Source organism: Sorex fumeus, unplaced genomic scaffold, assembly GCF_029834395.1.
Source record: "Sorex fumeus unplaced genomic scaffold, SorFum_2.1 ptg000055l, whole genome shotgun sequence".
Lineage (NCBI taxonomy): Eukaryota > Metazoa > Chordata > Mammalia > Eulipotyphla > Soricidae > Sorex > Sorex fumeus.
In genome coordinates this window covers 15,799,719-15,823,006 of record NW_026606112.1, presented here as the reverse complement: position 1 = coordinate 15,823,006, position 23,288 = coordinate 15,799,719, and positions in this window count along the sequence as shown.

Sequence of the window (23,288 nt, the reverse complement as noted above, 5' to 3'; positions counted from 1 at the left end):
GGACCCCTGGTGCATGGCACGACTCTTATCAGGGACAGGATAATAATAAATTACCACCTGTCGGCTATGTGTGTAACAAGTTTATTATGTGATAAGGCAGCACTCCTATTAAGTCTTTGAAATCTATTAATTGTCACAATTTGAAACAATGAACCCAACAGAACAAATTTATGAATTGTGGATCAATCCTTGGTATTAACCCAAGATTCCATCTGTGAGAGAATAAAATCCATAAGGGAAAAGAAAAAAGGTGAAAAATAAAAATTGGGGAGAAGTGACTCTGTAATTGAGTACCTGCCTTTCATGTGAGGCCCTGGGTTTGATCCTTGGCAACGCCCCTTCCAAAATGTAGTTCTGCCAAGGAAATTCTAAGAACATGAATTAGCAGGACCATCCAGATACCATTGCTGTTAATAGAGTTGAGTTAAATATCCCATCTCATAGGAGAAAATGCATAGACTAGATTTTTTTTTAAAAATGAATCACTGTGAGATACAGTTACAGACTTACAAACTTTCATGATTGTATTTCAGCCAAACAATGTTCAAGTACCCATCCCTCCACCAGTGACCATTCTCCATCACTAATGTTCCCAGTATCCCTCCCCGCCATCTTTTCCCATCCCCTACTTCTCATGGCAGGCACATGCCCTCTTACTCTTTCTCTCCTTTTGGATGTTATGTTTTATAATGCCCGTACTAAGTGGCCATCATGTTTGGCCCATAGTCCACTTTCAGCACACATCTACCATCCTAAGCAATACCTCCAACCATCATTTGCTTAGTAGTCTCTTCTCCATCCCAGTTACCTTTTCTCCCAAACATGAGATCGGCTTCCAAGCCATGGAGCGATCCTCCTAACCCTTATCTCTAATATCCTTAGGTGTTAGTCTCATATTATGTTAATATATTCCACAGATGAGTTCAGTCATTCTGTCTGTATATCTCTTTCTGACTTATTTCTTAGCCTGATACTCTCCATGTTGATCCACTTACATGCAAATTTCATGATTTCATCTTTTCTAACAGCCGCATAGTATTCCATTGTGTAGATGTACCAAAGTTTCTTTAACCAGTCATCTGTTCTTGGGCACTAGGGTTTCTTTTCTAGATTCTGGCTATTGTAAATAGTGCTGCCATAAACATACAAGTGCAAATGTCACTTCTACTTATCTTTTTGCATCTCCAGGATATATTCCCAGAATATTGCTGGGTCAAATGGGAGCTCAATTTCTAGTTTTTCTAGGCCGGACCAGTCAGCATTCTCACCAACAGTGAAGGAGAGTCCCTTTCTCCCCACATCCACGACAAAACCGGTTGCTTTTGTTCTTTTGGATGTGTGCCAGTCTGTCGTGTGAGATGATATTTCATTGTTGTTTTTATCTGCATCCCCCTGATGATTAGTGATGAAGAGCAATTTTTTTTCATATGCCTTTTGGCCGTTCATATTTCTTCTTTGAGAAAGTTTCTCTTCATTTCATCACCCCATTTTCAGATGGGATTGGATGTTTTCTTCTTGGAGTTCAGTGCCTTGTATATCCTTGATATTAATCCCTTATTGGAAGGGTATTGGGCAAATGTCCTTTCCCATTCTGTAAACTGTCTTTCTATTCTGGACACTTTCTTTTGAGGTGCAGAAGCTTCTTAGTTTAAGATAGACCCATTTGTTTATCTATGCTTCCACTTGCTTGGTCAATGGTGTTTCATCCTTGAAGATATCTTTAGCTTCAATGTCGTAGAGGCTTTTGCTAACATTTTCTTCAATGTACCTTATGGATTCTGGTATGATGTTGAGGTCTCTAATCCATTTTGATCTGATTTTTGTGCATACTGTTAGGTAGCGGTCTGAGCCCATTTTTTTTTTTTTGCATGTAGCTGTCCAGTTTTGCCAGGTTCATTAATTCAAGAGCCTTTCCTTGCTCCACTCCACATTTCTTTCTTTCTCCCTCATCAAAGATTATATGCTCATATATTTGAGGGTGTGTGTAAGGATGTTCAACCCTATTCCATGGTCTGTGGATATGCTTTTTCCCCAATACCATGCTGTTTTAATTACTACCGCTTTGCAGTACAGTTTGAAGTTGGGGAAAGTGATACCCCCATCTTTTTTTATAATTTGTTTTATTTTATTGAATCACTGTGAGATAGTTACAAAGCTTTCATGTTTGAGATTCAACCATACAATAATCGAACACCCATCCTCCACTAGTGCACATTTTCCACCAGCAATTTCCCCGGTATTACCACCCACCCCATCCCAGTCCTCACCCTGCCTCTATGGCAGACAATTTCCCCAATACTCTCTCTCTACTTTTTGGGCATTATGTTTTGCCCGAATTTTTCCATCACCATTCCTGCCAGGGGCAGACACTAGATAATTTATTTTCCATTGCTCATTTTGCATATCATGAGAGTTCGCAGAGATGCTTTGTGGCTGTGCACTTATGGAATCTCACACTGTAAATGGCTGGATTCCAGAGAAATCTCTGTAGGGCACTATATCCTTTGCGGATTCAATTGGGAGTCTCTGGGGGGCCGGAGTGATAGCACAGCGGGTAGGGCGTTTGCCTTGCACGCGGACGACCCGGGTTCAATCCCCGGCATCCCATATGGTCCCCCAAGCACCACCAGGAGTAATTCCTGAGTGCAAAGCTAGGAGTAACCTCTGAGCATTGCTGGGTGTGACCCAAAAAGCAAAAAAAAAAATTGGAAGTCTCTGGAGCAGGGCTATTGGTGCACTAAGATGGTCCCCATCAAAAGCTTGTGGGTGTGACAACCAAGCCGTGGAGTGGGCAGAGAGCCAGAGAGGGACAGCCTGGTGCCTCTGCTGCAGTGTGGCTTGGAAATTTCGTCCTGGAACCCACATACCTGGGCCTTACTTGTAGAAGCTCTTTGTCGCCGGGGTTCCATCTGGAGTAATTGGGGAAAATGCACCTGCTCCATCAGGGATGCCCCAGTGAAATTGGCTCAGTATGGGGCTCCAGTGGATCTCCAGTGCTGTGGTGCTGTCCAGGACTCGCTGCTGTCCCCCATCACTTTTCCCCCCAAGAACTGCTTTAGCTATTCATGGGAGCTTATTGTTCTATGTGAATTTCAGGAGTATTTGATCGATTTCTTTGAAGAATGTCATGGGTACCCTTATAGGGATCACATTGAATCTGTATAATGCTTTGGGAAGTATTGCTATTTTGATAATGTTAATTCTCTCAACCCATGAGCAGGTGATGTGTTTCCATTTCCTCGTGTCCTCTTTTATTTCTTTTTTTCTTTTTTCCTCTTTTATTTCTTGAAGTAGTGTTTTGTAGTTTTCTTTATAGAGATCCTCTACCTCCTTAGTTAAGCTGATTCCAAGATACTTGATTTTATGAGGCATGATTGTGAACGCGATTGCCTTTTTCACATCACTTTCTTCTCTCTCATTATTTGCTTATAGGAAAACCATGGACTTGGGGTATTGATTTTATAGCCTGTATTTTACTATACAAGTCTATTGTTTCTAGGAGCTTCTTGGTAGAAGCTTTAAGGTTCTTTAAATATAGTATTATGTCATCTGCAAATAGTGAGAGTTTGATTTCTTTCTTTCCTATTTGGATGCCCTTGATATCTTTTTCTTGCCTAACTGCTATGGCAAGTACTTCTAGTACTATATTGAATAGTAGTGGTGAGAGTGGGCATCCTTGTCTTGTCCCTGATCTTAGAGGGTAGGCTCTTAGTTTTTCCCCATTAAGGATAATGCTTGCCAGGGCTTGTGGTAGATGGCTTTGACTATATTGAGGAAAGTTCCCTCAATTCCCATTTTGCTTGAAGTGTTCATCATAAAGGGGTGCTGGATCTTATCAAATGCTTTCTCTGCATCTATTGATATGATCATATTATTTTTTTCTTTTATTTTTTTGATATGATGGATTATATTGATTGACTTGAAAATGTTAAACCATCCTTGCGTCCCCGAGATGAATCCCACTTGGTCGTGATGTATGATCTTTTTGATGAATTGCTGGATATATTTGCTAATATTTTGTTGAGGATCTTTCCATCCATGTTCATCAAGGATATGGGCCTGTAATTTTCTTTTTTTTTTTTTTTGTGGTGTCTCTGTTTGTTTTTGGTATCAGGGTGATATGTGCCTCATAGAAACTATTTGGAAGAGTTTATGTTTCTCTAGTTTCCTGGAAAAGCTTGAAAAGGACTGGCAATAGATCCTTTTTAAGAGTTTGGAATAATTTGCTAGTGAATCCATTGGGACCTGAGGTCTTTTTTTGGGGGGGGAGAAGACTTTTGATTACTGTTTCAATTTCCTTGATAATGATAGGTCTATTCAGGTATTCCAAATCTTCTTGGCTCAGCCTTGGGAGGTTATAAGAATCTAGAATGTATCCATTTCTTCTAGGTTCTCTTATTTCGTGCATACAGACTTTCAAAGTAATCTCTGATGATCTTTTGAATTTCTTTGGTTTCTGTTGTGATGTCCCCCTTTTCATTTGTGATTCGGTTTATTAGGGTTCTCTCTCTCTTTCCTTGTGAGTCTTGCTAGTAGTTTATCAATCTTGTTTATTTTCTCAAAGAACCAGCTCTTTGTTTCATTGATCTTTTGGATTGTTTTTTTTTTTGTTTGTCGTTAATTTCTGCTCTAAGTTTTATCACTTCCTTCCTTCTGCCTGGTTTGGGCTCCTTTTATTGGTCTTTTTCTAAGATCCTGAGCTGTGAAGTCGGGTTATTTATGTGGGCCCTTTCTTCCTTTCTGAGGAATGCTGAAGAGCTATAAATTTTCCCCTCAATACTGCTTTAGCTGCATCCCACAAGTTCTGGTAGCTCATGTCTTCATTCTCATTTGTTTCTAGGTACCTTTTGATTTCTTCCTTCATTTCCTCCCTGACACACATGTTGTTCAACACTGAGTTGTTTAATTTCCAGGTGTTTGATTTGATTATTTGTTTCTGTGTGTGATTAACTTCTATCTTCAGTTTATCGTGGTCTGAAAAGAGAGTTGATACAATTTCTAACTTTCTGATTCTATTGAGGTATGTTTTGTGGCCCAGCACGTGGTCTATTTTGGAGAATGTTCCATATGAGCACTGGAAAAGAATGTATTTTCAGTTTTGTGGGGAATAAAACCCTGTGTACGTGTATTAGCCTTCTCTCTTCCATTTCTTCCTTCAAAACCAGTTTTTCCTTGCTGAGTTTTAGTCTGGTTGATCTATCAAGAGGTGATAGGGCAGTGTTGAAGTCTCCAACTCCTATTGTGTTGCTACCAATGTCCTCCTTGAAATCTATTAGAATTTGTTTTAAGTATTTTGCTGGACCCTCGTTGGGTGTGTATATGTTTAGGCACGTGATTTCTTCCTGATGTACATTTCCCTTGATTATTAAAAAATGGCCTTCACTGTCCCCTTCAAATCTTTTTCAGCTGAAGTCTATGTTGTCGGATACTAGTATGGCCACTCCAGCTTTTTTGAGGAAGCTGTTTGCTTGAAGGATTGTTTTTCATCCTTTGACTTTGAGTCTGTGTTTGCTCTGACTGTCCAGATGTGTTTCTTGTAGGCAGAAGAATGTTGGGTTCAGTTTTCTAATCCATTTTGCCATACCGTGTCTCTTAATTGGTGCATTTAGACCATTGACATTGAGAGAAATTTTTGTCATGGGGTTTTGTGCCATCTTTCTGTAGAGGTTTGTTGTGCTTGTAGGGGGGTTTCTTGTTAGACTCGATTTTGAATCAAGCTGAGTCCAAATTCCTGCCCCATGATATTTCTATCAGAAGGTGAAATAAACATGTCTTTGCATGTCCTCTGATCTCTGGCTCTGATCAGGATCATCACCCCCATTGACATGCCCAGACATCGCTCACCTATTGCACTGCTAGATTCATTTGCTCTTGAATGTCATTGTTTGCAAAGTTGTCCATAACATGCATGCAGAACCCTTTGCTTACATCACTAGGCATCACCTCCTATCAAGTGGTGTAGTCAATGTCTCCTGACCTTGAGTGTAACAACGCTTTGCAAGCTGTTTTGCCAAAGGGATGTTTGGTCAGCTTCTGAGCTAAAATTCTTTTTTTTTTCTTTTCGGGTCACACCTGGCAATGCTCAGAGGTTACTCCTGGCTCTGCACTCAGGAATCACTCCTGGAAGTGCTCAGGGGACCATATGGGATGCCGGGAATCAAACCCAGGTCGGCCGCGTGCAAGGGAAACATCCTACTCACTGTGCTATCACTCCAGCCCCTGAGCTAAAATTCTTAAGAGGAGTTTTGTAGCTTCCCTCTTACTTGCCTCCTTCCGTCCCACACCATGCCAGGGATTGAACCCAGGTTTCATTCTTGCAAAGCATGTGCTTTCCCAATGATCCACAATTCTGGGCTTATGTCTTACTTCTTAGGACACAGGCAAGGAAGTCCAGACTAGCCAACTTGAAGTTGAAAAGTCAAAAAGAAAGAGGAACTCTGTGAACAACAAGTACCAACCTTATATGTGTGAGCGAGACCATCTTGGACTATCTATTCCAGTGCTATGGAGTGAATGTTTGTCTTCGTCTTCCCTGCAATTCACATGATGAGCCCTAATCCTCAAACTGTGGAGTTAGGGTCCTGGGGGGAGGTAATTAGGTCTTGAGGATGGAGTCCTTATGAATGGGAGTAGTGTTCTTATGAGACATGAGAGATGAGCTCTATCTACCTGGAGAGGACCTCAGAGAAAAGTTGTCTTATGAACACAGAGGAGTTGTCAGTAAGTCAGCTGATACCTTTTCCCTGGTCTTTCTAGCCTCCAGAACAGTAAGGAGTGTATTTCTGAGGTTTAGTCCATAAAACCTTTGGTATATCTGTTACAGTCACCTGAACTGAGTAGGACAGTCCCTTGTGTGTGCAACTGTCATAGGTGATTCCGGAGGAGATGAGGCAGAAGAACCTCCCTGCTGAGCCCTTCACCAGCTGCAAACCCCAGATTCAGGAGCAAATCAAATAGTCATCACTGCAAGTTGCCCAACTTTGAAGTGGCTTATGACGGAACAACAGGTAACAAGACAATGAACCACACAGTGGAATGCAGCATGTTGTGTGGTATTTTAAATTTTTTTTCTTTTTGGGTCACACCTGGCGATGCACAGGGGTTACTCCTGGCTCTACACTCAGGAATTACTCCTGGTGGTGCTCAGGGGACCATATGGGATGCTGGGAATTGAACTTGGGTCGGCTGCGTGCAAGGCAAATGCCCTACCCACTGTGCTATCACTCCAGCCCCTGTGTGGGATTTTAAAAGTGATTCTGTTTTACCTCCCTGTGTAGGAGGTCAATAGCTTCCAGATCAGGTTCCCTTCTATAGCTCACAGATTTATTCTCCTTTCTTTCCCATCATCTTGTAAAACAATTCACACAGAATTGACCTGCTCAACTTCCCTTTTCCAAGTGAATAATAAAAACAGAAGACTTCATCTCCATCTCTTTGCTTCTCTCTTTATTTCTATCTCTCCATCTCCCTCTCCCTCTTTATCTCTCTATCCCTATTTCTCCCTCCTTCTTGTATCTTCATAGCTCTATATCTTTATTTCTTTTTCCATCTCTCTGGACTTTTTGGTTGGAGAAATAGAGACTTATGGAGTCTGTAAAGCTTCTTCTGTCCTCCTTCCTCCCAGAAGGCAAATCTAAGGGTATCCCCTAGATTTCTTGATCTAAGGTAGGACTTTGGGGGTTCTTGGCTATGAGTGTGGGGGCGGAGAGGCCTCTCTGAGGCATCTGTGAAGGGCTTTAGTAATATGCATGTGACACTGCCAATGTACAGCAGCCTGTCTTGCATTCACTGACGAGAGACCAGGGTGGGAAACAACTGGCATAAGGTACCCAGGACCCCTGCAAGGGGCAACTTTGGCATCCTGAGCTCTGGAGGCAGATCAGTCCTCTTAGCCAGTCACAGCAAACAGTAATATTCCTCTTCTTAATCCATACTGAGCACTCCAATACCATGCCAGCTCATTGATATGTTCTAACAACTAGATTTACAGAGGAGAGATCGATGCTCAGAGAGGTTAACTGAGCTTCCCAAAGAGGAATTTGGGAAATTCCTCCCAAAGTCACAGCCAACTGGCCGTCCGATCCCCATCCTGGTAGCCCAAATTCCTCTTTTCTTAACACTTAAACATTTAAAAAGATTTTTCTTTTTCTTTCTTTTTTATTGACTGAGGTGCTGTGATTTACAATGTTGTTAATGATCATTTCCCATGTACATAATTTCAGTACCGCACTCATCATCAGGGTACCCACCTTCCTCTCTCAAGCACCCCAAGGTTCCTCCCTTTCAATCCTTCCATGCTCACAGACTCAGTTTCATGGGCAGTTCTCTCATATTGCCTTTGACCTTTTGTTGCTACCTTACTATGTATCTTTAAATCCCACCCATGAGAGTTATCATTCTGCATCTGTTCCTTTCCTTCTGACTTACTTCACTCAGCATGATATCTTTTAAGTCCACCCATGTTGCTGAAAATTGTATGATTTTATCCTTTCTTACAGCTGCATAGTATTTCATTGTGTGTACATATCACAACTTCTTGATTCCTTCATCCGTGGGTGGGCTTTGTTAACATATATTAGCTATTGTTCAGAGCATGCAATGAACATACATACATGCTTTCAAATTAATGTTTTGTGTTTAGGGGGTAGATGCCAAGAAGTGGCATCGCTCTGTCATATGGGAGTTCTATTCCCATCTTTTAGAGAGATCTACATTGTGCCTTCCATAGAGGCAAAATTATATGACATTCCCACCCACCACGGATGAGGGTTCCTTTCTCAACACAGGCCATTTCTGGACTTCTTGGTATGTGCCATATCCACTGGTGTGAGATGGTAACCCATTGATTTGCATTTCCCAAATTCCTAACCCCCCGGCCTGACAAGAGCACCCTGGGGTCACCATGCACAGTCAGAATAAAGCCTTTGTTCCAACTGAGGTCTGCAGGCAGGCAGATAGGCAGGGAGACTCCTTGGGAATAAATTTGGGGAAGCAATAAAACCAAGACAGGATCTGAAGAGCCGCTGCTCTGTGAACAGCCCTGTGTCAGATCCAAGGCAAAAAGGCTGCTCCCCTGGGGGTTGAGTCCACAGGGACTAAGGAGGATGAGACTTGGAAGGGGCCAGCCCAAAGTGGGGAGGCGGGGAGAAGCTTGGACCTGTCAAAAGAAGAGAAGTTTCTGCAGGACCAGAGACCCTGAGAAGAAGATGAAAACCGGCCGGCAGAGTTCAAAGGCAACCCCGGCTCTGATCTGCACACAAGAGCTCCAGGCCGAGGGAACTTGGAGAAAAGCCATATAGACCCTTTGCCTAAAGCTTTCCGGGGCTGTTTCTTCTCTGCAGAAGCCCACACCTCTCTTGAAAGATTTTTCCTTTCTCTTGTCAAGGGATTTAAAAGAAAAAATTTAAAAGCAGGTCTATATTTATTACTGGGTTTGGGGGCCACCTCTAGGGGTGCTCAGGGGCTATTCCCAGTTCTGTGCTCAGGAGAGATCTCTGGCAATGCTTGGAGCACGGTATGGTGGTGCCAGGGATAGAACTAGGGCCAACTGTGCGTGAGGCAAACTCCCTAGCTGCTGTTCTATCCTCCGGGTCCTAGAATATGAAAATATATATATACATATATATATTAAGTTTACAGTGCTTGGAATAGAAGCTAGGACCCCTCATGTGCAAAGAGTAAAGTGTCCACTACTGAGTCACATTCCTTGTCCCCTTGAACATAAATCTCCTCAATTGGGATAGAGAAGGGACCGCTATGACAAAGATAGTTGGAAATGATCATGTGTGTGTGTGTGTGTGTGTGTGTGTGTATGAGAGAGAGAGAGAGAGAGACAGAGAGAGAGACACTGAGAGAGAGAGAGAGACATACAGAGAGAGTGAATGCAAGTGCCTGCCATAGAGGCAGGCTGGGGAGAAGCTGGCGGCAGGGAAACCGCTGCCTAACTTCGCTCCTTCCTTGGGAGCAGGGAACTTTGAAGTTCACCCACCACAGGGAATCCTTTGGCCACTAAGGGATTGCCAGTTTCCACACATTGACCTTTTGCCCTTCTAATACAGAAGCAGGTGACTGTATTTGAATCCACAAGTTCTGGGGGCCTCAAGAGAGAGAGTCAAAATGAGGAAGCTGCACTGGCTGGAAATGCAGACAGCGGGTCCAGAGGCGAGCGTCTCACTGCCTGGGCACGTCACTGAGCAATCAGACTTGCATTCTCCCCACCTGCTTCCTCGCCTCTTCCTCCTGGGACAGGCGCCCAGACTGGGAGGGAGGAGGTGAGGGCTGGTCAAATAACAGTGCCATACCGCCTAGTCTCCAGGGCTGTTTGCCTGCCTCGTGTCATTAAGTACACACATAAAGGAATGGCTCTGACCCAACCACAAAGGCGTGATCAGGAGACATGCATCCTGGAAACACAATCATCTTGGAATGGAAGGAAGGACCACACCCCAGTATTAAGTGTCCACGGCTCTAGGTACTGACCTGTCCAAAGCAAATAGTAGGGCTTCAGGCGTCTGGGGGGCAGAGTGTATCCAGACGGCAGGTGAGGAGAGATTTATCACTCAGGGCAGGTTCTGCTCTGGGGCACACTGGGACTGGTAGGGTGAGGGTGGGATGCTGCGACCGGCTGAGGGATGTGATGGGCAGGTAGGTTGGACTCTGTGTGCGTGAAGGTGTGGGGGTCCATTCTCTGTGAGTATGCTGTGGGCAGAGCAAGAGTCAAACCAGCTCAAATTTCTAGAGCTGGAGCCCTGGGCACAGTTCTGGCCATGGGTCAGGAACTCGAAATGAGGGTATTGGGCAGAGAGGGTGCCTTCAGTTGCAGGTAGACATATCCCAGGCCTCTGTCCTGGCATCTAGACTCCACACCCAAGGAGATCCCTGGCTTGTCCTCGAGTGAGCCGACCTTGGCCTCCTTCATCACCCGCTGTCCTCCCTGTGTCTGGGCTCTTGAAGGGCCCCCTTCTAGTGATTAGGGCCAGGCCTGCACATGACCTTATCTAACTCTATGGTGTCTGTTAGACCCCATTCCCAAAGAATTCACAGACCCCAGGGGACAGGGCTTCAAGGTATCCTCTTGGGGGATTGCCTTTGGCTGATGGTGATGAGCCTGGGGAGGTGTCATCCCTGAGACAGTCCGATGGACCAGCCCCAGCGTATTCACTTCATACTCTCAGTTCAAGCTGCTCTGTGTGTGGGAGGGAACCTGGGGACACCGGTGGAGGGAAGTTGACACTGGTGGTGGGACTGAGGGTGCCACATTGTACACCTAAAGCTCAACCATGAACAACTTTGTCGATCGTGCCTTCTTTTTTAAAAATGCCTGACACATCATGGGTGTTCAGTAAACAGGAGGTGTTCTTCTTAAGGAGAATCCAAACTGCCTACTGCCCTCTAATTCACAGTTATTTATGTTGCTTTAAATCTATCGTTGCAGTACTTGGAGGTTTGTGGAGTAAAGTAAGGCAGGTACTCTAACTGTACGAGTCAGAGCACTTTTGGTTGGCAGTGACCACTATTCAAATGACATTCCAGAAACACTCAGGGTGCAGAGAATTCATAAAGGCATGGTGAGTTGGCTTCAGGTAGGGTTTGATCAGGATGCAAACAATGCTGTCAAGGGAACTTTCTCTTTTCCAAGCAGGCTCTCCTTGCATGGCTCCCAGAAACCTCAGACTAACTGGAAAGACATGGGCTTCCTCCATTGCAGAAGAAACAATCCAAAACTCCTGATTTGCTGGATTTGGATCACGTGCCCATTGGAACCAGTCACAGTAGTGAAAGGGTAACATCCCTGGCGCAGTCATGACTCATTCATTCTGGGTCATGTGAGTGGGCTGGACAGCAAGAGTATATGCTGGCATGAGCACTCTACAGAAAAGGGGGTTCTGGTGAAATAGCAATAGAAAATGCTCCCCTAATCCTTCATACTGTCCACAGGACAGAAGATTAAAAGACAGGGTTAAGTACCACCACTCATTTTCATATAGATTGATTGATTAACTGGGTCATTGGGCCCCTCCCAGTTGTGTTCAGTGGCTACCCCTGGCTCTGTACTTGGGTTTGCTCCTGGTGGGTCTTAGGGCACCATATGGTCCTAAGACTGAACCAGGGTCAGCTGTATGCCCAGGATGCACTTTAATCCTGGAGCTGTCTGCTGGCTCATGTTCTCATTTTTCTGTTGTTGTTGTTGTTGTTCGGTTTTTTTTTTCTTTTTGCCTTTTTTGGGTCACACCAGCGATGCTCAGGGATTACTCCTGACTGCACTCAGGAATTACTCCTGGCAGTGCCGGGGCGGTGGGGGTGGGGGGGGGGGAGGATGAGAGGAACCATATGGGATGCGGAGATTGAACACAAGTCAGCCATGTGCAAGGCAAACACCCTCCCCGCTGTACTATTACTCTAGCTCTATGTTCTCATTTTTAAAACAATAAAAACAGAATGCTGGCTTCCGTATTACAACTGGCCGCCACTTAGGAATCCCACCGTCTGTGGTCCTCACGGAGCAGCAATTATGAGTTGCCTGGGATGGTGCCACTGGGAGGGACAGAGATGCAAAGACCTACCAATATTTCAGCTGTTGACGCTGGGGCCTGCCTGCAAGGAGGGGGAACTTGGCCAGGGTGGGCAACTCCTCTTAGGTACACCCCGGCTCCACAGAGTTGGAAGTGGGGTGGCGTGGGGTCAGAGGACATGTTGGGGTGATCCCAGGACCCCTACTCAGGGCAGCCCCGTCCGACTCCATCCCCTCTGCCTCACTATGTTCTTTTTTTTTAAAACTTGTTAGTTTTATGCGAGACTCTGCTTTATGAAAAATACCCTATAACTCAGGTTTAATTTCCCAGGGGGAGACAGATTTGAAATAATCATCAAATCTTTTTCCCCCCTCTTTTTGCTACTCTAAGCAAACTGGGAAATATTTTCCCCTGAGGGACGACTGTCCGGTCACTCATGCAATAATCATTTCCTATTTGCTCTTTAAAAAAATAAAAACGAAATCCCAGCAATGTTTGCATACAGCCCTCCTCAGTCCATCTCTCTACATTAAAAAGAAGAAGAAGAAGTAATTCAGACAGCATGTCCGTGTGCAGGGTTTTATGAGGAATTCAACTTGACTTCACGGTTGGGGGTAGATGTAAGTGGCTGCTTGATGAAATTAGCAAGGTCTCCGCATGGACAGGCTGAAGCCAGGCACATCCTGTTGGCTTCTAGCCTCACGTGTAGCATAGGCCTAGCAAAGAGCTGCTGATCAGAAAGTGCTGGGTGAATGAGGAAGTGATAGACGGTCTTAGCTGAATCTCTGTCGTATGGGTTATTAGGGAGAAAAAATTCTGTAACGAGAATTCCAGCTAGGGAAGCGCAGGTAAGTGACGACAACTTATCTTCATTCTCATTTCATCATTAGACAACCACTAAAGGTGTTACCCTCATTTTACCCACGAGGAACTCATGAGGGAACGGTGGCTCAGGAGAGGTTGTGATACTGTCATTTATAAGAGACATAGACTTGAGCCCACTTGCCTGGAACTCTCAGGCATCCCAGCTTGGGACTCTCTCTCTCTCTCTCTCTCTCTCTCTCTCTCTCTCTCTCTCTCTCTCTCTCTCCCCCCACCCCCCCACCCCGTTCTGTGTGTGTCCCTCTCTCCCTTCACCTTCCTCTCACATTTCTTAAATAAAGCTATTTAAAAAAAAAAAACAGATTCCCACAATAGGTCTTTCTAATAGATAGAGGTTCTTATACATATTTGGTCTTCGTCCACATCCTGGATGAAGCTTTCCCTAAACCCTTGGAATTTCCCTAGTATTGGGAGTGGTGAAAGGATCTCTTCTTGTGTGACTGATCTGACCCTAGAAGCACCCGAGGATGAGAGCTGATTGGAGGAGAACCATCCAGGCTACTTGGTACCACTTCCAGCCCTTCAGGAAAGAAGGAGACTGGGACTAGAGACGGAGTTCAATGCCAGAGGTCAAGGAGTGCATCAACCGTGCTAACATAGTACTGTCTACACAAACCCCTACAAAGAGAGGACTTGGAGACCTTCAGGCCGGTGAACATGTGGAGATTTGGGGGAGAATGCTGTGCATGGAGAGAATGGGGAAGCTTTTCACCCTTTCCCCATATCCAGTCCTTTGCATCTCTTCTGTTTGGTGGTTCCTGAGTTAGATCCTTGGTGACAAATCTGTGACCTAGTGAGTAAACCATTTCCTGGGGCGTATGGTCTGTTCTGTCAGTTCACTGAGCTAGAAGGAGAAGAGGTAGGCACCTCAGAGGTTGGATATGAAGGGAAGAGTCTCCATTTGCCACCGGTGTCTGGAGTGGAAGGTGTTCTTGGGAGGCAAAGGTGTCATGTTGTGGAATCTGATATGATCTCTGGGTAGAAAATATCAAGAATGGAGCAGAGAGGAGCGGAATTCTCAGATATTTTACAGGTATCTGAGGATTGCCTATTGGTGTGGACAGGTCTTCATGCAGCTGTATGACAATTAGACACCAATTTCAGAGGCAGATCAGCTCACTAAGGTGCAACACCAAGAATTCACACTGAGAGCAACAGGCAGCGTTTGCTGACCTTTGTGGGGTCACACCCAGTGGTAATCAGAATCCATTCCCAGCTCTTCTCTTGGGTGTGTGTGGGGGGGCATTATTTGTGGTGGTGCCCGGGACAGAGCGATAGTATAGCGGGTAGGGTGTTTGCCTTGCACGCGGCTAACCCGGGCTCTATTCCTCTGCCCCTCTCAGAGAGCCAGCAAACTACCCAGAGTATCCTGTCCGCACGGCAGAGCCTGGCAAGCTCCCGTGGCATATTCGATATGCCAAAAACAGTAACAAGTCTCAATGGAGACATTACTGGTGCCCGCTTGAGCAAATCGATGAACAAAGGGAGGAAAGTGCTACAGTGGACAGTACCTGGGGGAAACATACGGTGCCAGGTATGAAACCAGGCCTCCCTCACACAAAGCACGGGCTCAACCCCCCAGCTGTCCCTCGGACTCAACATTTACTCTGCCGAACAATTTGCATGCAGTCTCCCATCGAATGCCCTGGTGAGGCAGGTGAAGCTGTCAGCCCCCACGTCGCGGGAACAATAGAAGGCTCCGAGTGGGTTTCAAGCCCAGGTTCTGTGCCGCTGCAAAACTGCATCTGAAGACAGTTTCTCCCATGACTGTGAGAGCTCTGGTGGGACGGGAGAGGTGAGGGCCACTGGCAGGGCAGCGGTGGGCTCCGCTCTGCCGCTTGGCCGCGCAGCCTCTGCTGCCAAGTCAGCTCTGTGGATGAACTATTTCCAGGCCATGGCGGCTCTGAAGCGCTGAGACAGCCTGGATGGAAGCCCAAATGCCAAGGGGAAGGTGCCCAAGTGACAGAACGCCAAAGCGAGCTGCGGCCTGCTGGGCTCTCCCCACTGAGAAGTGCCCCCCCTCACTCCCAGCCCCCACCCCCACCCACTGTGCCCACAGCAATGATGTTACAGAAAGAAAGAAATGTCTTATAAGCAGAAGCTCCAGTCCTGGCCTGACACAGGCAGTGCTGCGTGTCCCTCCTCTCACGAGAGGCGTGGTCGGGGGTAGGAGGGCCAGCAGTTGGCAGAGCAGCCTCACTCTCTGGTGCCTCAGGATAGCCCAGGCCTCTCTGCCACCCCTCAGCATCCCCCTCTGATCTCTCCTGGACAAGACAAAGCTCCTATTTATAAGTTAATCAAAATCTTGACCATGAATGAAAAAGGGAGGGGGGAATTTCATTAATTAAAATCTCAAAAGATGCCACCTCCACTGGTAACAGTCTGCAGATGCTGCCTTGTGCCACTAATCCTACAGGGAGACCAGACGCCGGGAGCAGTGTGAGAGACACAGGTGCTCTGATTAGGCCTGAGAGCATGTCCCTGTGACAATGGGAAAACATAAAAAGGGAGATTTTTAATCTCCCTGAAATCCCAAGCTTGGAAGGTAATTAAATAATTAATGAGAAGCAAGGGTATCCCTAAACTTTCCCAGAGGAGGTGACTTTCACTCCTGGGTATCTTCCCTGGGAAATCCCATCTCTCAAATACCCGGAGTACACCACAGGAAACGAATACCTCCCACCATTCAACAAATATTTATTGAGCATTTACTATGCACTAAGTTTTCCTGAAGGTTCTGGAGACCCTCCCTGTTATGGAGCAGGGAGGAGGTAAAGCACATTGCTTAGACCATCTGCAGAGTGAGGGGCGGAGATGAGCGTGTGAGCAGGGGGCTTGAGTGCTGGAGTAAAGAAAATGAGGGGATGAATGGATAGAAGCAATGTGCACCTGGCTGTGTCCCCCAGACCAGAAGTGACTGTTCAAGAACTGGTAGGGAACTTATGTGCTGGGAACCAGGATGGGGCAATGGTGGAAAATAAGGTCCCCAAAGTAGAGGTTCAACATAGAAACTCATTCCAAGTAGGAGAGCTGTGTTTTCAGAATGGGGTGCTTGTAGTCTTCCAGGTAGTCCAGTGACATTTCAGATGGACCTTACTACTACCCGAGTCACTGTTATTTTCAAAAGGGATTTCCGCATTGTTAGTGTTCCATCATATCCACCTCCCTGCGATCTTAAAGGGGTATTTTTAGAAGCAGATGTGCCCTCTTCCAGGCTCTGGAGTAAGGTTAGTTGACTGGGATGAGTTTAGAACGCCTGTGTCCACTGCCCAAGCTTACCGCCTTCTTGTAGTTCGTACGGTACACCCAGCCTGCAAAATTGTGTCCTTGAAGTAGCAAAGAAACAGTGGCTATGCAATATCCAAATGTGTGGCCAGCCTTGGCAGGGAGAGGACGTCCTTTGTAAATGGGGCGTCAAGCTTAGAGATGGGTCCCATGATCTGTGTGGGGCTACAGATGAGAGAAGCCGAGGAATTCATAGTTTCGCACTAGCTGTTCCCCATCTCCAGGAGGAAGGACCTGCAAGCTCTGAATGCGTGTGCCCCTCCCCCCACCCAAGTGTTGAAATCCTTTTTCCCAGGGTAATAGCATTAGGGGCCGGGGCCTTCTGGAGTTATTGAAGTCAGGAGAGGAAAAACCCTGGTTGACTGGGCTTGTGTCTTGTAATAGGGACTCCCGTGAGCGCCCTCATCCTTTCTACCACTCGAGGAAGTGCAGACTGCAAATCAGACAAAGGTCCAGCTGTGCTGATAGTTCTGTCTTGTTCTCCCCATTCTCCGGAACAGGGAAGAACATTGAGGTTTACCAGCCAGCAGTCTACAGCTTTTTGTTATAGTCACCCAAACGGTGCAACACTTGAGCAGAGGATGGAGATGTTGGTGGGCAAAAATATTGAACTTTCCTTTGCCATCTCCCTAGACATGAAGCTGCCCCTGATTTTAGGTTTCCTGTCCCCTTCTTCATGGAGAGGGACCTTGAACACAAAGATTGATATTCGCCGACTAACTGCCGAGTCTTCTAAATGAGGACCTTGCCGAGCGAGGAGATGATGGTTGTTCTTGATGGGCGAGTAAATCTCTATCCCCTGCCAGTCGGAAAGAAGTGGGCCAGAAATTCTGAGTGGGATGTAGGTCCCTGGCCTGGGCGGATATGTTCGAACATGAACCATAAACCTCCATCACTTATCTTGGCAGAGAGGAAATTGGAATCTTGCAGGAAAGTTTCGCATCGGCCACTCAGAGCCAATCAATTCTCCCATTCTTGCTGTGTTTCCAAGCGCATGGTGCTCTGTCCAGCTGGGAAGGCCTCTAGGTGCTGGGTGAGAGGGACACTGGGAGCCTCACCACTCATTCCAGACTGCCCTCCTTCCCTCCCTCCTGCCTCTCTTGCCCTCTACCCGACACTTGAATGATGACCACGGCACACAATGACTTGAGCATATTTTCTTGGTGCTAAGATGGAGAGATGGCAGAAGAAAAAAAAAAACGGAGAACACCGGCTCCATTCCAGGCTCAGCTATTTACTATTTAGGTGACTCTGGGCAAGAGTGAAACACTGTGTGCCTCAGTTTTCGAATCTACACAATGGGATAAGCTCTATCCAAGTAAACATTAGATGAGACCATGTGCTTGATTTTACACACACACACACACACTTTTTTTTCCCCCGCAATGCCAACAATTGAACTCAGGGCCTTGCATATGAGAAGTAAGGGTTCTACTACTGACCTATATCCCAAGCTCTTGCATATAGCTAACTAGACGACATCAACACATAGTAGCCACTGAGTATGTCCGTTGCTGTTTTGATAAGTTATTTCACTGAAATAATTGGATTAAATAAACTGTAATCTCTCTTCTGGTACTTTAAATCTAGCGTGTGAGATAGATATAAATCACTGCAATACAGGGGCTGGAGAGATAGTACTGTGGGTGAGGAGCTAGCCTTGGATGTGGACAACCCCAGTTTAATTCCTGGCACAACAGATGGTCCCCGAATACTGCCAGGAATGGTCCCTGAACACAGAGCCAGAGTAGCTCTAAGCACCTCTTGGAGTGGCCCCTAAACCAATAATGATGATGATGATCCTTTTAATATAAGTAGGACCCAGAGGAATAGCATGAGGACTTAGCATGCCTGCCTTGCAAACAAATGCAAACAAGTTCAAATCCTCAGTGTTCCATGTATGCCAAGCGCCATCCTTTTTTTTTGAGTCTGTCAGCCTCTGCTGTCCGTGATCACTGGAACCCAAGCAAATTCCTGCTGCAGCTCACCAGGAGTGAGTGAACCAGAAAGCAATGAGACGTCAATGAGCACCACAACTGGAAAGATGTGTGAGCAGCACAGCCAGGAAGTGAGACCTCTGGCCAACAGGTGTGAGTACCGAGGAATCCTGGGAGCACTGCCAAGAAACACAGTCACCCTTAACTCAACCGGGTGGGTCCCAGCAAGCCCATGTACAAGCAACCTGGTGGGCAACCCAGGTGAGCACCACAGTTGGGGGTCGTGTGTGACACCCCCCAGCCCCTGACTATCATTGCAACAACATCAACGATGATGTCGAGGGGAGGCTCATTTGGAGTGTAACAAGAACATCAGGATTGGAATGATAGTACAGTGGGCAGGGCATTTGCCTTGCACGCGGCCGACCTGGGTTCAATCCCCCGCACTCCATATAGTCCCCCGAGCCCGCCAGGAGTGATTCCTTAGTGCAGAACCAGGGGTAAACCCTGAGCACTGCTGGTGTGACCCAAAATAAAAACAAACAAACAAACAAGAATAAATCACAGCACTCGAGTCTCAGGGTAAACCATTATAACACACTGCAATCACCTAAATGGAGAAGTACATGAGAGTGGACTGGATTAGAGGTGCCCCAGGACCCCCTGAAACTGCCGCCACCACTAACGGCAGGCCCCTCCTTCCCCAACCACCAAACTGGACCACAACCTGGCTTTGGTTTTGTTTTGCTTTGTTTGTTTGGGCTTTTTTGTGGGAAGGTACTCAGGGGGTGGTGGTTGGGGTTTACTCCTGGCTCTGTGCTCAGGGATCACTCTTGGCGAGAGACAGGTGACCATGGGAGGAGCCAGGGATTTAACCTGGGTTGCCTGCATGCAAGGCAAGTGCTTTACCTGCTGCCCTGTGGCTCTGACCAGCACAGCCTGGTCTTTGACCAGTGGAGGCAGCTGAAATGACTCCAGTGCCTTCTTATTTTGGGGGGGGGGATACTCAGCAGTGATCAGAGATCACTCTTGATGGTGCCTGGGCGGGGGGACACATGGAACCCAGGCCTGCATGGAACGCTTAGCTCCCCAGCCCTCTGGGTGCCATCTATGTTGCCACCACTTTATCAGAAGCCTTTTGGCTTCCTCCCGATTTGGGGATGAAGGATGCTTTCCTTGGAGCCATCACGCTGAAAGGTGTCCCCTTTCTGTGCCTGCATCAACAACCCTGGCTGAGCACCAACTGTCCCTCAGCCCTGGAAGTGAGTCCTCCAGCGAACACTCCAGAGGCCTTCGGCTGGAATGCAGATGGCCTACAGACCCAGGGCATTTGGGGAGATAATCAATTGATTTTTTTTTAAAGAGGAAGTTGGGGGGAGTTCACCCGCCATCTATAAATCACCCACAGGGGAGTTGAGTAGAGCCGTTACCAACGAAGTGATGTTGGAGGGTTTTCTCACAGACTGGGATCCGGAGAGGACCCTGAGGGAGGACGTAGGCCACAGGCTCTCAGCAGAACGTCATTCCTGAGAGAGACAGGAGCTAGAGCAGTCCCCAGAGAGGGGGTGGACAGGCCAGCAGGCGGGGCCAGCACCCACTCCTGGGACAGGTCTCTCAGAGAGGAGGCCAGGGAACAGTCGGAAGCGGGAGAGAGAGGCTGAGAGAGCGGCTCACGGGCTCATGGCCTGTCCTGTCTGTCAGGTCGCCTGGCAGGAAGCTCATTCCTGCTCTTCTGAGTCCAGGGGCTCCGCGGGAAGCCATGGAGTGCCTTGAGGAAGAGAGGCAGGAGTCTCTGCGCCACAACCCAGTGAGATGCTGGGCTTCCCAGGAGCTCAGGGGCCTGGAGGTTTGCTCAGGGCCTCCCCTACTCCGGGGCTCCCTGCCATGCAAAACCCTGAGTCCTCTGAGGCCAGAGGATCTCACAGCCTGTTGATCTTGTCCTGACTACCGACTTTCCTTCCAAACCCAGCAATCTCCTTACTATTGTCAGAAGAGCACATGGGGGCTCTGGAGAGGGTCCCGTCAAGGGATTACTCATTCTCCAAACGGTCCGGGGGCTCCCTCCTTCTCTCTAGTCAGGGCTCCGCCAGCTACTCAGAATCCAGAGTTGTCCTTGGCCCACCACGTCCCTTACCTGCTCTGGGATTCCTCCCAGCACTCAGTACTCCCTTCTCCCAGTCATTCACTCCACGTCTCCTTACATTGTTTTACTTTTTAAATTTTTTAGAGGGGTAAGTATTTAAGCCACACCCAGTGGCACTCAGGGACCTGACTCTGCTCAGATGTAATCCCTGGTGATACTCAGGGGACCCTACGTGATGAGACTGGGTTGAACCCACGTTGGCTGCATGCAAGAATTGTACACATGCCTTATACACTGTACTATCTCTCCAGTCTCTCCACAGGTTCTTTAAACTACAGTAATCACTATGTGAGCTCTTTATTTTAAATTATTAAGATAAAGATCCCTGAAAAACAGGACTATTTTCTAGAGCAGTTTTAGGGTCCCATAAAAACTGGGCAGATAATGCCATTTCTAGAGGTCCTTTATCCCTATAAACGTATAGCACCCCTACCTCATCAACACCCCTCAGAGTGGGACATTTGTTACAAACCATGAACCAATTAAAACACATTAACATCCAAAGACCATAGTTTCCATCAGGGTTCACGCTTGGTGTAGTACATTCTGTGATTTTGGATAAAGATAGCATGATGTGTACCCATCATCACTGTTTCACGCAGAGCATCTTCACTAAAAGTCTTCTCTGCTCTACTCTGTCCTGCCCTTTCCTCTAAACTCTAGCAACTATCAAGTCTTAAACTGGTCTCCACAATCTTGCCTTTTCTAGAGAAGCAGATAGTAGAAATCATACCATAGATGGCCTTTCCAGATTGGCTTCTTTCTCTTGTCATATGCCCTGAAGGGTCTCAATAGACCTAATTTTTCCTAATCATTAAATAATATCCCATCATCTGAATGTACCAGAGTTAGTTTATCCATCCACCCATTGAAGGGTCTTTTGGGAGTGTCTAAGTTTGGGCAGCTAAGAACAGAGGACCCACCAATATCCACGTGCAGTTTTGGGGACTGTCCCAGTTTTCAGCATCTTTGGATCAATGCCAAGAAGCATGTCTTTGAGCGGGCCCATGGAGTAAGTTTCTATAAGAAACCACCAACCAGTCCCACTCAACATGAGTCTATTCCTTAGTTTCCTCCCCAAGGAGAATGGAAGCTCCCTGAGGGCAAGCGCTTGGTCCACTGCTTACAACAGTATCTGCTGCAGAGCGGGCATTGAAAGGAAAAAAGAAGGAATGTCTGAAACCCTTGCATCCCTGGGCTTAGAGCATCTTGCAGCCTCTCTGCAGCCAGGACGCGTGGATCTTCATTTTCATTCCGGTCCACTGCTCTCAGCTTCCTGAGATTCCCCGGCAATTCTTGTCCCTTGCAGCAAGGAGCAGAAGCTGACTCATCACCTGGGTTTGCTCACGGCCCTCCTCACCGCTGCCACTATTGCTCCCCCTGCAGCTGGCTGGCTGTTTCTCCCTCTACCCAACTCTCTGGACCTTTCCAGTGGAAATTCCACAGGAGGAGAATGGGGTATGCCAGCCCGGTCTGCATCAGGGCAGAGGGTTTGGACCTTAGAGTGTGTTCCATATCTGATGGCCCCACTGTTTCCATCTAGTGGGCTCATGGGTACAGAATTTGATGACCTAGATATTGAGAACTAGTAGAGACCCTTGGAGGTGGCAGTGGCCTTGTTGAGCAGAGCCTGAGGGCCAGGCAAAATAATAGTGCTTGGGGAGAGTGCTAGGGTACAATGCTGTTGTCTAAATCTGCCCTAAGAGACCATGAGGCAAAAAAGAGGGGCTGGAAAGATCTAGGCAGAGTTTAAGCACTTGCCTTGCACACAGCCAACCCCTGTTTAATTCCCAGAACCACAGGAGTCTCCCCAAGCCTCACAGGGGTAATCCCTGTGCATAGAACCAGGAGTAAGCGCTGATCATGGCCAGATGTGGCCCACCCTCCAAACCAAAAAGAAACAAATGGACAAGAAAAGAGAAGGAGGAAAAGGGCAATGTTCTCCTCATGGGGAGGCAGAAACCTTAATCACAAGCTTTGTCCCTTTGTACCAGCCCCCCACAAATCCTAAAACTTTATAGAGAGGCTTGAACTGGGCTTCAAACGTGCATTGTACCAGCCAGTTTTACCAATGGGCTCTGTCTCAGGAATCTGTCCTTGGGCAACTTCTGCCTGGAGGACAGCAAGGGAGCAACTAAGTGACAGGGTCTGGCTCACAGGGTAACAGCCGACTCCATCCCACAGGACCACACTCTGGCTTCAGAAGACTGTGCCACGAACACCCCAGGAGGGAGGCTGCACAGGCAGGGAAGAGGTGGCTTGGATCATGTGTTAGGAAGTTGAGGTGAAGGGAAGTCAGGTGCAGTGAGGGTGGAGAGAGGCAGAAGCAAGTATGCCTTGAGGGGTTGAGGGTCTAGATCACATCCAGAGGTGCTTGGGGGGTGACGCCAGCTTTTGTGCTCAGGAGTCACTCCGTGCTGTGCTTAAGAGATCACACAGTATTGGGGGGTTGAATCCATGTTGGCGTTGTGCCTAACCCCCTATGCAAGCTCCCCAGCCCAGGCAAGGATGTCTTGGATTCTGAAGTCA